At 36.3% G+C, this 13,655-nt stretch overlaps 1 protein-coding gene across 2 annotated transcripts in view; it reads left to right on the forward strand.

Moving 5' to 3' along the window:
* TBCK (TBC1 domain containing kinase) overlaps positions 1 to 13,655 on the forward strand; it is a 231,941-nt gene that overhangs the window by 102,055 nt on the left and 116,231 nt on the right. The window lies entirely within an intron of this gene.

Consider the following 13,655-nt stretch of genomic DNA (forward strand, 5'->3'; position numbering starts at 1 on the left):
AAAAAAAATAAAGCAGAAATCGGCAGCACAACAAAGTACTGTTTTTAAAGTTTTGTTGTCCTAAGAAGTCCATGTATCTAAACAAGTTCCTGCTACTAATTATAGTCTTTTGTTATAAAGTTTGTGTGGTTACCTTCCATATTCTCACTTTAAGTAAAGGGGAAGTATCTTATTTTTCTTGATACTATCAAATTATTTTTAAAAACCCAGTAGTGTGAGTGTTGTAGTAAACTGTGATGTTAGCAGTTTTCACTTGGATTTTTTGATATTCAGGCCTGTTTTTGAAGAAGTAGGAAATCTGAACTTAGTAAATTCTTAAGTAGCTGCTTCTGTGTTTTGCTTGATACATTACCTTGGAAACTTTGCCAGATTTTTACTTCACTAGCTTCTTGGGTTCCTTATCAAACCAAAAGTCAGAGTTGACTGTCAAAGGTTAGCCAAGGTATAGCTTAGCCTATTACTCACATGTAGTATGTGACACGGACTCAAACCTCTTTTAAAAGACAGTTGGAGTACAGTATCACAGGACTTTGTAAAACAAAACAAAACAAAAAAGAACCTTTTTGAGATAGCAGTCTCCTTATTCTATCTTAACCTTCTTTGTTTCCTGATCATACCTTTCCTCTTAAGGCTTATATCCAGAAACGCATATGTTGATGGTAAGACTAGGGGTGAAAAATGTTTATATTAACACTATACTAATGCATTTAAAGTGTTAACAGTAACACAGTATAAATACTTGCAGGGTGCTTTGAAGTTTAAAAATACTTTCACAAACATTTCATTTGATTCTCAAGACAAATCTGTAAGGTGTATGAAGCAAGTAATTTCAGCATTAGTAGATAAGAAATTTATTGTTTGAGAAGGTAACAAAACTAAATAGTCTCAGAACATAAAACTTTAACTTATGTCATTTGACAGCCCTCTGCCCCTAGTCTGGTTCATCTTCCAGTGGGAGAACAGAGACTAAAACATAGGTGTACTAATTCTAGTTCATTGCTCTGTGTGTTGCACTGTAATTCTGTGATGTCATCGTCAGGCCTAAAGTAGCCATCCTTCATATATACAGTGGTATTTGCTTCTAGGCCTGTGGAGAAATACCTTTCATTTGAGTACATGGCTTGCTCAATGAGGGCTCCAAAAAATATATATACATATTATAAAACAAATAAAATAAGATCAAACCCTATAATTATGTATAGAGATAGAAAACTTTGTAAAAATTTAACCAGTATATATATTATCATATTAAGTATTCATTTTTACATAACCCTACCTTTCCTGCTTCACATTATAAATGTGAGATATGGCATAAGACAATACTAGATTAAATCTTATGGCTAGAGTTGAAGAAATTATAAAGGAACTGATTGCCGAGTTGGTAATTGTTTTAGGTTTCTGAGGGAAAAACTACTATGATATAGACTTAAAAAAAAGGATAATTCTTTTTTAAAAATTCCCTTGAAAGCACCTAATTGTGCTCGGTGACTAAACAGAAAACTACACTGCTTTAGTCAGAGTTTTAGATTGAGAAGAATCATTTATGTAGAAAAATATGTATGGAATTATAAAGATAGTCTGATAAAATCCTTAGACATATTCATGAACATAGTATTAAAAAATCACATATGGAAAAATAACTTATCTTTGCTTAATCAGAAAAATTAAACTCTGAAAGTGTACGGTATATGAGAAGAGGCAAGCAAAAAACATTGTTAAAAAATAATGTGGACATATATTAAGCGCTTACTGTGCACTAAGCACTGCTCTAACCCTCTTTAAGCACTCCTCTAATCCTCACAAGTTTGCAATCTAATTAAACAATGACTATTAAATATTTATACGTAAAATCAATTGGGGAAAGGCTAATAGCATGATGGAAGTAAAATTCTAGGTAACAATAACATGAAAGGTAACAGTCAGTGGGATTTCAACTTAAAAGTGTTCTAATTTTGTATCATTTGAGGGGAAAGTAAATATGTTCTTTATATTTAGACATCAAGTCAGGCATCCTTTCAGATCTGGGATTTGATTTTACCATACTCAAAAGCTAATAAATGAGCCTGTTACTGTTTCATGGATATTGGCAGAAAATCCAAGACTCCTGTGTCAGAGACAAAGGACTTTCTCACTCACAGCACAGCAAGCAGCATGAGCATTAGCATATTTGTCTTGATTTCCCTTGCTTCCAAATCCCATAGAGACGACACAGAGGGTCCAAATGATACCTGCATAATGCAGTGGATTGTGTTATAGGAGAGGAACTCCGAGTTTAGGGAACTTGATTTTTTTTTTAATGGATATTGAACATATCTTCATTTACTCTGGAGAGAGAAAGAGAGAGAGAGAGAGAGAGGCTATCGTTTTCTTCTGAGGCTATAAGAAAACCTGTCTGTTGCTGCAAAAACAGACTCTATCTCTGTTTACCACGGCTATTTTTGTACAAACATCATTGAGACTATACTGCAGAACAAAGGGCAGTTAGCATCTCTGCTCACAAGAAATGTAGAAGTACAGGAATGCATATTAAAATTTGAATGGTACTCACTAAAAGAATAGAAAGAAAATGTATAACTTTTAAATGGAATGGGGGAGTGTGGAACAAAGGAAAGTCATCCACCCCTTTAAAAACATAGAGAAAACACAGAAAGAGGGTAACCTGATTACCTAATAAAGGAAATTATTAGATATTTTAAAAAATCCATCTGTATACTGTTTATAAGAGACAAATGTAAAAATTTAAGGATATTGGTCAAAAAGGAGATTTAAAAAATATGAGGCAAATATTAACCAAAAGAAAACTAATGCAGTGATATTAATATAAACTAGTGAAACAGAAAGCACAAAATAAACCCATCCAGGTATGGAATTTGGTATATGACAGAAATGGCTCTATAAGTCAATTTGAAAAGATTATTCAATAAATGGCCCTGATGCAATTGCGTAACTGTATGGAGGGAGGTGGGAATCAAAGCCAACCTCACACCATACATAAAAATAAGTTCTAGCTTGCCTAGAAGACATACATATGGAATGTCAGATTTATAATTTCCATCTAGGAAGGAATTCTTACAGAAGTTATAGAAAGTACAAAACATAATATTTAAAGAAGAGAGAATTAGAATTGAGGAATGGTAGAAAGGGGCTTTCCATTATATTGGAATCTATAATGTACTATTTTGCTTTAAAAGTTTTTCAAAGCATTTGTGACAAAATGTTAGTTAATGTTTGTTAAATCTGAGTGGAGGGTACTTTAGTGTTTGTTAAATGTGCTGCTATATAAGGTGAGTTAATTATTTAATAATTCAATAATTTTGATATAATATCTTTATTCTATTTAGCTTCCCTCTCCATTATGACCCTCTCCTATAATTACTGGGGTATTTTTGTATAACTTCTTGTAAAAGCTTCAATACTAGTAATGCGAAAGTAATATTGATTCATATATATAGTGTGATTAGTTTTATGAGACATTCATAAGTCGCATGGGGTGGGGGACAGTTCCTTGTGGGTTGAGAATGTCCAGTATGTGGCAAATACTGAGCATTCCTGGCCCCCAGCCACTGATTGTCTATAATAATCCCCTAATCATTGTGACAATAAAACGCCTACACGTTATTTCTGAAAAATGTCTCTACATGTATTTCCAAACATCCTCTAGGGAACACGTCTATCACTATTGAGAGTCCTAGAGTTAACAAAAGAGAAGTTAGGGGAAAGAGAATATATCTTAACCTGGAGGAAATTCCCTTTTCTCTGACTATTCTTTTGTCACGGAGAAAGGGCAAAAGGAGAGATATTTAACACAGTTAAAGTGTTAATAGGAAGATTATTTTGGGGGGTTTTTGTTGTTGTTGTTGTTGTTGTTGTTTTTGTGTTACGTGGGCCTCTCACTGTTGTGGCCTCTCACGCTGCGGAGCGCAGGCTCAGCGGCCATGGCTCACGGGCCCAGCCGCTCCGCGGCATGTGGGATCTTCCCGGACCGGGGCACGAACCCGTGTCCCCTGCATCAGCAGGCAGACTCCCAACCACTGCACCACCAGGGAAGCCCTGTTTTTAGTTTTTTGAAATCTTGATTTTTTTGTGTGTGTTTTGTTGGGCTGTTTCTCAAGTTTGGAGATAACATGAAAATGTTGAGACTATTTTTAAATTTAATTTAACAAAAAGATTTGATGTTTTTAACGTAGAGATTATTGACAATGAATAGTGGTGGGAGAGGTATGATGAAATGGAGAATTTTTCTAACATTTTTCTTATTCTATTAATAATCACTTATTTTTAGTTACATGTCATTAGTTTTTATGTGCAGTCTTGCTTTCTTTTTTTTTTCCCGAATTATTGCCTTCAGTGTTCTACCTTTAAGATGATTGCTTATGTTATACAGCAGAAACTAACACACCATTGTAAAGCAATTATACTCCAATAAAGATGTTAAAAAAAAAAAAAAAAGATGATTGCTTAGGTGACTTTCTGCACCTCCAACAATACAGGCTAGGATTCATCAAGGGCAAATGTGGACACTTTGGTAATGAGATCCCAAACTGAGTTTCCTGCTCAATAACTAATCCTATCAAAGTAAGCCCTCATTAATCTTCCATCATTAAAATGCAGACTCCTATTGCAGGAAAGATTGTGATTTCTGGCTCCTTTCCATTTGCCGTGGGTCACAGAACTCTGAATACTGAGTACTGCTGAAGCTTGAATAGTTAGGAATGTTGTGCACTGATGTGATGCTTAGATTATATATATCATGGTAGTTATGTGATTTACATATAAATAGGGTGAATAATGTGTATTTGGCAAAATTGGGGCCAGAGTGATTTTTATCATTTCTGTCTTGGTGTATGTTCTGCTTCTGAAAACATACCAGGCCTTTGAAATGAGAACAGGAAAGTATGTTTCTTCATTCTTAAGGAAACTATTTTTCTGAAATGCTATAAATAGCATTCAACCTGCAAATTATGAAAAGTTGTCCAGTGGCCAGTAAGAGAAATGATAAGGGCTATATCTCAGTACTATATGTGCCTCTTGAACCTAACTGTCTGCTAAAGATAAAGCTAACAAATTCAGTCATAAGCAAGTATGCTGGCAAAACCGTTGTCATTTAACTACAGTCTTAATGGATGCTTATACTACTACCGATTTTCTCCCTCCCTAAAAGTTTATCACTGTCATTTTCAAATTTTATATTGAGCTGAGTTTGTACTAGCCAAAAATGTGAAAGGATTTCTCAGAAATATTTATGTATTTGTTTGTTTTGTTTGTTCATTTGTTCCTTCATTCATTCCTGGCCTTCATGTTGTTATTGTTACATAAAGAAATTTTAGGTTTTAATCTAAAGAGATTAGTGACAATGAGCTTTTTAGATTTTTATCAAGTGTGGTTACAGGGTAAATTAGGAAGTTGCACCCTGTTTAGAGTCTCCCATAACAAGAGTCCCCACTAACCTGTTCTAATCCATCTGTGGAGTGCCAGGATATGTCCTTTGTCTTGCTATTGCTGTTTTCCCTGACTTTAGTCCTAACCCCATTCTACTGACCTTGGGTTCTTGAAAGCCCTTAAATACAAAAGGCTTACTGAGCTCTCTTTCTTATGATAAAGCTTAATTACCTTTCAGAAAGGACTCATATCTCAGAAGCCAAAGACTTATTAATTCCATAGGCCAGGTATCTTCTTGCTAAGAACACATACATACAAGTTAAGTATCCAGCAAGTTTCCCTCTTTAGTAAATCCTCACTCTGTTTTCAATCTAATGTATCCTTATACTGGTTGAGAGACAAGTAAAAGGAAGTATATGCTTAGTGAAATAAGTCAGACAAAGACAAATACTATATGATACAACTTATATGTGGAATCTAAAAAATAATATAAATGAATCTATATGCAGAACAGAAGTAGACTCGCAGACATAGAAAACAAATTTATGGTTGCCAAAGGAGAGAGGGAGCAGGGGAGGGACAAATTAAGGGTATGGAATTAACAGAAACAAACTACTATACATAAAATAGATAAGCAACAGAATTTACTGCATAGCACAGGGGATTACACCCAATATCTTATAATAACCTATAATGGAATGTACTCTACAGAAGACAAACCTGAATCACTGTCCTGTACATCTAAAACTAACACAATGTTGTAAATCATCTATACTTCAATTTTTTTTTTTTTTTTTTTTTTTGCGGTACGCGGGCCTCTCACTGTTGTGTACTCTCCCATTGCGGAGCACAGGCTCTGGACGCTCAGGCTCAGCGGCCATGGCTTACGGGCCCAGCCACTCCGCGGCATGTGGGATCTTCCCGGACCGGGGCATGAACCCATGTCCCCTGCATCGGCAGGCGGACTCTCAACCATAGCGTCACCAGGGAAGCTCTATACTTCAATTTTTTTTTAAAAAAAAAAGGATGTATGGTATGATGCAGCAGTTCTCAAACTTTTTGATCGGTCTTAGGACCCATTCACGTTTTTAAAAATTATCAGATATCCCAGAGTTTTTATGTGGGTTTATATCTCTTAGTATTTACTGAGACATTTAAAAAATTATGTAGTTATTCATTTAAAAATGACAATAACGAAACCATTGCATGTTAACAAAATAACATTTTTCTGAAAAATAATTGTTTTCCAAAACAAACAAAAAATAATGGAGGAGTGGTATTGTTTTATATTTTTGCAATTTCTACTTAATAGAGGAAAGTTAGATTCTCATACCTGCTTCTAAATTCAATCTGGTTGCAATACCTTGTTTTAGTTGAAGTACATGAAGAAACTCTGGTGGCCCTACATGGGCATGTAATGGCAAAGGACCTTTTCAGACAGTGGTAGTTTCTTAAAGCTTAATTGCAATGTACAATCTAAAACTATATCAATGAACTTTTCAGATTCTTTTATTTTCAAGTCCATCAATCTATCTTGCACTATGAATGGCTCTTTTACCCGTACATGATTTTGTAATGTTGTGCATTGGTCATTTAGAAAATGCTGGTGCACTGAACTATGCAGATCTTTCAACTATGAGACATTTTATTATACAATATCAAAAAAATCACATTCGTTAATATCACCACTGATCTCATCCAAAAAGTCATTAAGTATTGAGAAGCTGCCAAGCTAACAGTGGCAGATTCAAGTTTTCCAAAATTCTAATCTTCACCTGACAGCTATTGTTGTTTCTTGAAGTGAAAGGTTCACTTCATTTTTGAGAAATATCTGCCAAATATCCAAGCCTGAAAAAAATTATTGTTTTTATGTCATTCTTACAAGTAAAAAATGGCATTTCTTGAAAAAAACACCTACATTCACTCATAGCTGAAATGATTGCCCAAGTGCTTTTTTCTCAAGACAATCTTTTTTTTTTCTTTTACACTAAGCAACAGATTTTTTTTTAAACATCTTTATTGGAGTATAATTGCTTTACAATGGTGTGTTAGTTTCTGCTGTATAACAAAGTGAATCAGCTATGCATATACATATATCCCCATATCCCCTCCCTCTTGCGTCTCCCCCCCACCCTCCCTATCCCACCCCTCTAGGTGGTCACAAAGCACCGAGCTGATCTCCCCGTGCTATGCTGCTGCTTCCCACTAGCTATCTATTTTAAGTTTAGTAGTGTATATATGTCCCTGCCACTCTCTCACTTTGTCCCAGCTTACCCCTCCCCCTCCCCATATGCTCAAGTCCATTCTCTAGTAGGTCTGTGTCTTTTTTCCCATCTTGCCCCTAGATTCTTCATGACCATTTTTTTGTTTGTTTTTAAGATTCCATATATATGTGTTAGTATACGGTATTTGTTTTTCTCTTTCTGACTTACGTCACTCTGTATGACAAACTCTAGGTCCATCTACCTCAATACAGATAACTAAATTTCGTTTCTTTTTATGGCTGAGTAGTATTCCATTGTGTATATGTGCCACATCTTCTTTATCTATTCATCTGTTGATGGACATTTAGGTTGCTTCCATGTCCTGGCTATTGTAAATAGAGCTGCAATGAACATTGTGTTACATGACTCTTTTTGAATTATGGTTTTCTCAGGATATATGCCCAGTAGTGGGATTGATGGGTCATATGGTAGTTCTATTTGTAGTTTTTTAAGGAACCTCCATACTGTTCTCCATAGTGGCTGTATCAATTTACATTGCCACCAACAGTGTAAGAGTGTTCCCTTTTGTCCACACGCTCTCCAGCATTTATTGTTTGTAGATTTTTTGATGATGGCCATTCTCACTGGTGTGAGATGATATCGCATTGTAGTTTTGATTTGCATTTCTCTAAAGATTAATGATGTTGAGCAGTCTTTCATGTGTTTGATGGCAATCTGTATATCTTCTTTGGAGAAATGTCTATTTAGGTCTTCTGCCCATTTTTGGATTGGGTTGTTTGTTTTCTTGATATTGAGCTGCATGAGCTACTTGTAAATTTTGGAGATTAATCCTTTGTCAGTTGCTTCATTTTCAAATATTGTCTCCCATTCTGTGGGCTGTCTTTTGGTCTTGTTTATGGTTTCCTTTGCTGTGCAAAAGCTTTGAAGTTTCATTAGGTCCCATTTGTTTATTTTTGTTTTTATTTCCATTTCTCTAGGAGGGGGGGTCAAAAAGGATCTTGCTGTGATTTATGTCATAGAGTGTTCTGCCTATGTTTTCCTCTAAGAGTCTTATAGTGTCTGGCCTTACATTTAGGTCTTTAACCCATTTTGAGTTTATTTTTGTGTATGGTGTTAGGGAGTGTCCTAATTTCATACTTTCACATGTACCTGTCCAGTTTTCCCAGCACCACTTATTGAAGAGGCTGTCTTTTCTCCACTGTATATTCTTTCCTCCTTTATCAAAGATAAGGTGGCCATATGTGCATGGGGTTATCTCTGGGCTTTCTATCCTGTTCCATTGATCTATATTTCTATTTTTGTGCCAGTACCATACTGTCTTGGTTACTGTAGCTTTGTAGTATAGTCTGAAGTCAGGGAGCCTGATTCCTCTAGCTCCATTTTTCATTCTCAAGATTGCTTTGGCTATTCGGGGTCTTTTATGTTTCCATACAAATTGTGCAATTTTTTGTTCTAGTTCTGTGAAAAATGCCAGTGGTAGTTTGATAGGGATTGCATTGCATCTGTAGATTGCTTTGGGTAGTATAGTCATTTTCACAATGTGGTTTTTCCAATCCAAAAATATGGTATATCTCTCCATCTATTTGTATCACCTTTAATTTCTTTCATCAGTGTCTTATAATTTTCTGCATACAGGTCTTTTGTCTGCTTAGGTAGGTTTATTCCTAGATATTTTATTCTTTTTGTTGCAGTGGTAAATGGGAGTGTTTTCTTAATTTCACTTTCAGATTTTTCATCACTAGTGTATAAGAATGCCAGAGATTTCTGTGCATTAATTTTGTATCCTTCTACTTTACCAAATTCATTGATTAGCTCTAGTAGTTTTCTAGTAGCATGTTTACTATTCTCTATGTGTAGTATCATGTCACCTGCAAACAGTGACAGCTTTACTTTTTCTTTTCCAATTTGGATTCCTTTTATTTCTTTTTCTTCTCTGATTGCTGTGGCTAAAACTTCCAAAACTATTTTGAATAAGAGTGGTGAGAGTGGGCAACCTTGTCTTGTTCCTGATCTTAGTAGGAGTGGTTTCGGTTTTTCACCATCGAGGACGATGTTGGCTGTGGGTTTGTCATATATGGCCTTTATTATGTTGAGGAAAGTTCCCTCTCTGCCTACTTTCTGCAGGGTTTTTATCATAAATTGGTATGGAATTTTGTCGAAAGCTTCTCTGCATCTATTGAGATGACCATATGGTTTTTCTCCTTCAAATTGTTCATATGGTATATCACGTTGATTGATTTGCGTGTATTGAAGAATCCTTGCATTCCTGGAATAAACCCCACTTAAATCATTGTGTATGATCCTTTTAATGTGCTGTTGAATTCTGTTTGCTTGTATTTTGTTGAGGATTTTTGCATCTATGTTCATCAGTGATATTGGCCTGTAATTTTCTTTCTTTGTGACATCTTTGTCTGGTTTTGGTATCAGGGTGATGGTGGCCTTGTAGAGTGAGTTTCGGAGTGTTCCTCCCTCTGCTATATTTTGGAAGAGTTTGAGAAGGATAGGTGTTAGCTCTTCTCTAAATGTTTGATAGACTTCGCCTGTGAAGCCATCCAGTCCTTGGCTTTTGTTTGTTGGAAATTTTTTTTTTTTTTTTTTTTTTGTGGTACACGGGCCTCTCACTGTTGTGGCCTCTCCTGTTGCTGAGCACAGGCTCCAGACACGCAGGCTCAGCGGCCATGGCTCACAGGCTCAGCCACTCCGCGGCATGTGGGATCTTCCCGGACTGGGGCACAAACCCGTGTCCCCTGCATCAGCAGGCGACTCTCAACGACTGCGCCACCAGGGAAGCCCGGAAGATTTTTAATCACAGTTTCAATTCAGTACTTGTGATTGGTCTATTCATATTTTCTATTTCTTCCTGGTTCAGTCTCAGAAGGTTGTGCATTTCTAAGAATGTGTCCATTTCTTCCAGGTTGTCCATTTTATTGGCATATAGTTGCTTGTAGTAATCTCTCATGATCCTTTGTATTTCTGCAGTGTCAGTTGTTACTTCTTTTTCATTTCTATTTCTATTGATTTGAGTCTTCTCCCTTTTTTTCTTGGTGAGTCTGGCTAATGGTTTATCACTTTTGTTTATCTTCTCAAGGAACCAGCTTTTAGTTTTATTGATCTTTGCTATCATTTCCTTCATTTCATTTTCATTTATTTCTGCTCTGATCTTTATGATTTCTTTCCATCTGCTAACTTTGGGGTTTTTTTTTGTTCCTCTTTCTCTATTTGCTTTAGGTGTAAGGTTAGGTTGTTTATTTGAGATGTTTCTTGTTTCTCAAGGTAGGATTGTATTGCTATAAACTTCCCTCTTAGAACTGGTTTTGCTGCATCCCATAGGTTTTGGGTCATCGTGTTTTCATTGTCATTTGTTTCTAGGTATTTTTTGATTCCCTCTTTTATTTCTTCAGTGATCTCTTAGTATTAAGTAGTGTATTGTTTAGCCTCCATGTGTTTGTATTTTTTACAGATTTTTTCCTGTAATTGATATCTAGTCTCATATCATTGTGGTCAGAAAAGATGCTTGATACGCTTTCAGTTTTCCTAAATTTACCAAGCCTTGATTTGTGACCCAAGATATGATCTATCCTGGACAATGTTCCATGAGCACTTGAGAAGAAAGTGTATTCTGTTGCTTTTGGATAGAATGTCCTACAAATATCAATTAAGTCCATCTTGTTTAATGTATCATTTAAAGCTTGTGTTTCCTTATTTATTTTCATTTTGAATGATCTGCCCACTGGTGAAAGTGGGGTGTTAAAGTCCCCTCCTATGATTGTGTTACTGTCGATTTCCCCCTTTATGGCTGTTAGCCATTGCCTTATGTTTTGAGGTGCTCCTGTGTTGGGTACATAAATATTTACAGTTGTTATATCTTCTTGGATTGATCCCTTGATCATTATGTAGTGTCCTTCTTTGTCTCTTGTGATAGGCTTTGTTTTAAAGTCTGTTTTGTCTGATGTGAGAATTGCTACTCCAGGTTTCCTTTAATTTCCATTTCCATGGAATATCTTTTTCCATCCCCTCACTTTCAGTCTGTATGTGTCACTAGGTCTGAAGTGGGTGTGTTGTAGACAGCATATGTACTGGTCTTGTTTTCATTTCCATTCAGCCAGTCTGTGTCTTTTGGTGGGAGCATTTAATCCCTTTATATTTAAGATATTATCGAAAAAAAAATAAAAAAAAAATAAAAAGATATTATCGATATGTATGTTCCTATTACCATTTTTTTAATTGTTTTGGGTTTGTTACTGTAGGTCTTTTCCTTCTCTTGTGTATCCTGCTTAGAGAAGTTCCTTTAGCATTTGTTGTAAAGCTGGTTTGGTGGTGCTGAATTCTCTTAGCCTTTGCTTGTCTGTAAAGGTTTTAATTTCTCCGTCAAGTCTGAATGAGATCCTTGCTGGGTAGAGTAGTCTTGTTTGTAGGTTTTTCTCCTTCATCTCTTTAAATATGTCCTGGCACTCCCTTCTGGCTTGCAGAGTTTCTGCTGAAAGATAAGCTGTTAACATTATGGGGATTCCCTTGTGTGTTATTTGTTGTTTTTCCCTTGCTGCTTTTAATGTTTTTTCTTTTTGTTTAATTTTTAAGTTTGATTAATATGTGTCTTGGCATGTTTCTCCTTGGATTTATCCTGTATGGGATTCTCTGTGCTTCCTGGACTTGATTAACTATTTCCTTTTCCATATTAGGGAAGTTTTGAACTATAATCCCTTGAAATATTTTCTCAGTCCCTTTCTTTTTCTGTTCTTCTGGGACCCCTATAATTCGAATGTTGCTGCATTTAATGTTTTCCCAGAGGTCTCTGAGAATATCCTCAATTCTTTTCATTCTTTTTTCTTTATTCTGCTCTGCAATAGTTATTTCCACTATCTTATCTTCCACATCACTTATCCGTTCTTCTGCCTCAGTTATTCTGCTATTGATCCCTCTAGAGAATTTTTAATTTCATTTATTGTGTTGTTCATCACTGTTTGTTTGCTCTTTAGTTCTTCTAAGTTCTTGTTAAACGTTTCTTGTATTTTTTCCATTCTATTTCCAGGATTTTGGATCATCTTTACTATCATTATTCTGAATTCTTTTTCAGGTAAACTGCTTGTTTCCTCTTCATTTGTTAGGTCTGGTGTTTTTTGCCTTGCTCCTTCATCTGCTGTGTGTTTCTCTGTCTTCTCATTTTGCTTAACTTACTGTGTTTGGGGTCTCCTTTTCACAGGCTACAGGTTCGTAGTTCCCGTTTTTGGTGTCTGTCCCCAGTGGCTAACGTTGGTTCAGCGGGTTGCGTAGGCTTCCTGGTGGAGGGGACTAGTGCCTTTGTTCTGGTGGATGAGGCTGAATCTTGTCTTTCTGGTGGGCAGGTCCACCTCTGTTGTTATGTTTTGGGGTGTTTGTGGCCTTATGATTTTAGGCAGCCTCTCTGCTAATGGATGGGGTTGTGTTCCTGTCTTTCTAGTTGTTTGGCATAGCGTGTCCAGCACTGTATCTTGCTCGTCGTTGAGTGGAGCTGTGTGTTGGGATTGAGATGGAGATCTCTGGGAGATTTTTGCCATTTGATATTACGTGGAGCTGGGACGTCTCTTGTGGGCCAGTGTCCTGAACTTGGCTCTCCTACCTCAGAGGCACAGCCCTGATGCCTGGCTCGAGCACCAAGAGCCTGTCATCCACACAGCACAGAATAAAAGGGAGGGAAAAAAAGAAAGAAAGAAGAAGATAAAATAAAGTTATTAAAATAAAAAATAATTATTAAAAAAAAATTTTTAAGTAATAAAAAAAGGACAGACAGAACCCTAGGACAAATGGTAAAAGCAAAGCTATACAGACAAAATCACACACAGAAGCATACACATACACACACAAAAAGAGAAAAAGGGAAATATATATATATATATCGTTGCTCCCAAAGTCCACCTCCTCAATTTGGGAAGATTCGTTGTCTATTCAGGTATTCCACAGATGCAGGGTACATCAAGTTGATTGTGGAGATTTTGTCTGCTGCTCCTGAGGCTGCTGGGGGAGATTTCCCTTTCTCTGTTCACACAGCTCCCGGGGTTCAGTTTTGGATTTGGC

Source organism: Leucopleurus acutus, assembly GCF_964270905.1.
Source record: "Leucopleurus acutus genome assembly, chromosome: 4".
NCBI lineage: Eukaryota > Metazoa > Chordata > Mammalia > Artiodactyla > Delphinidae > Leucopleurus > Leucopleurus acutus.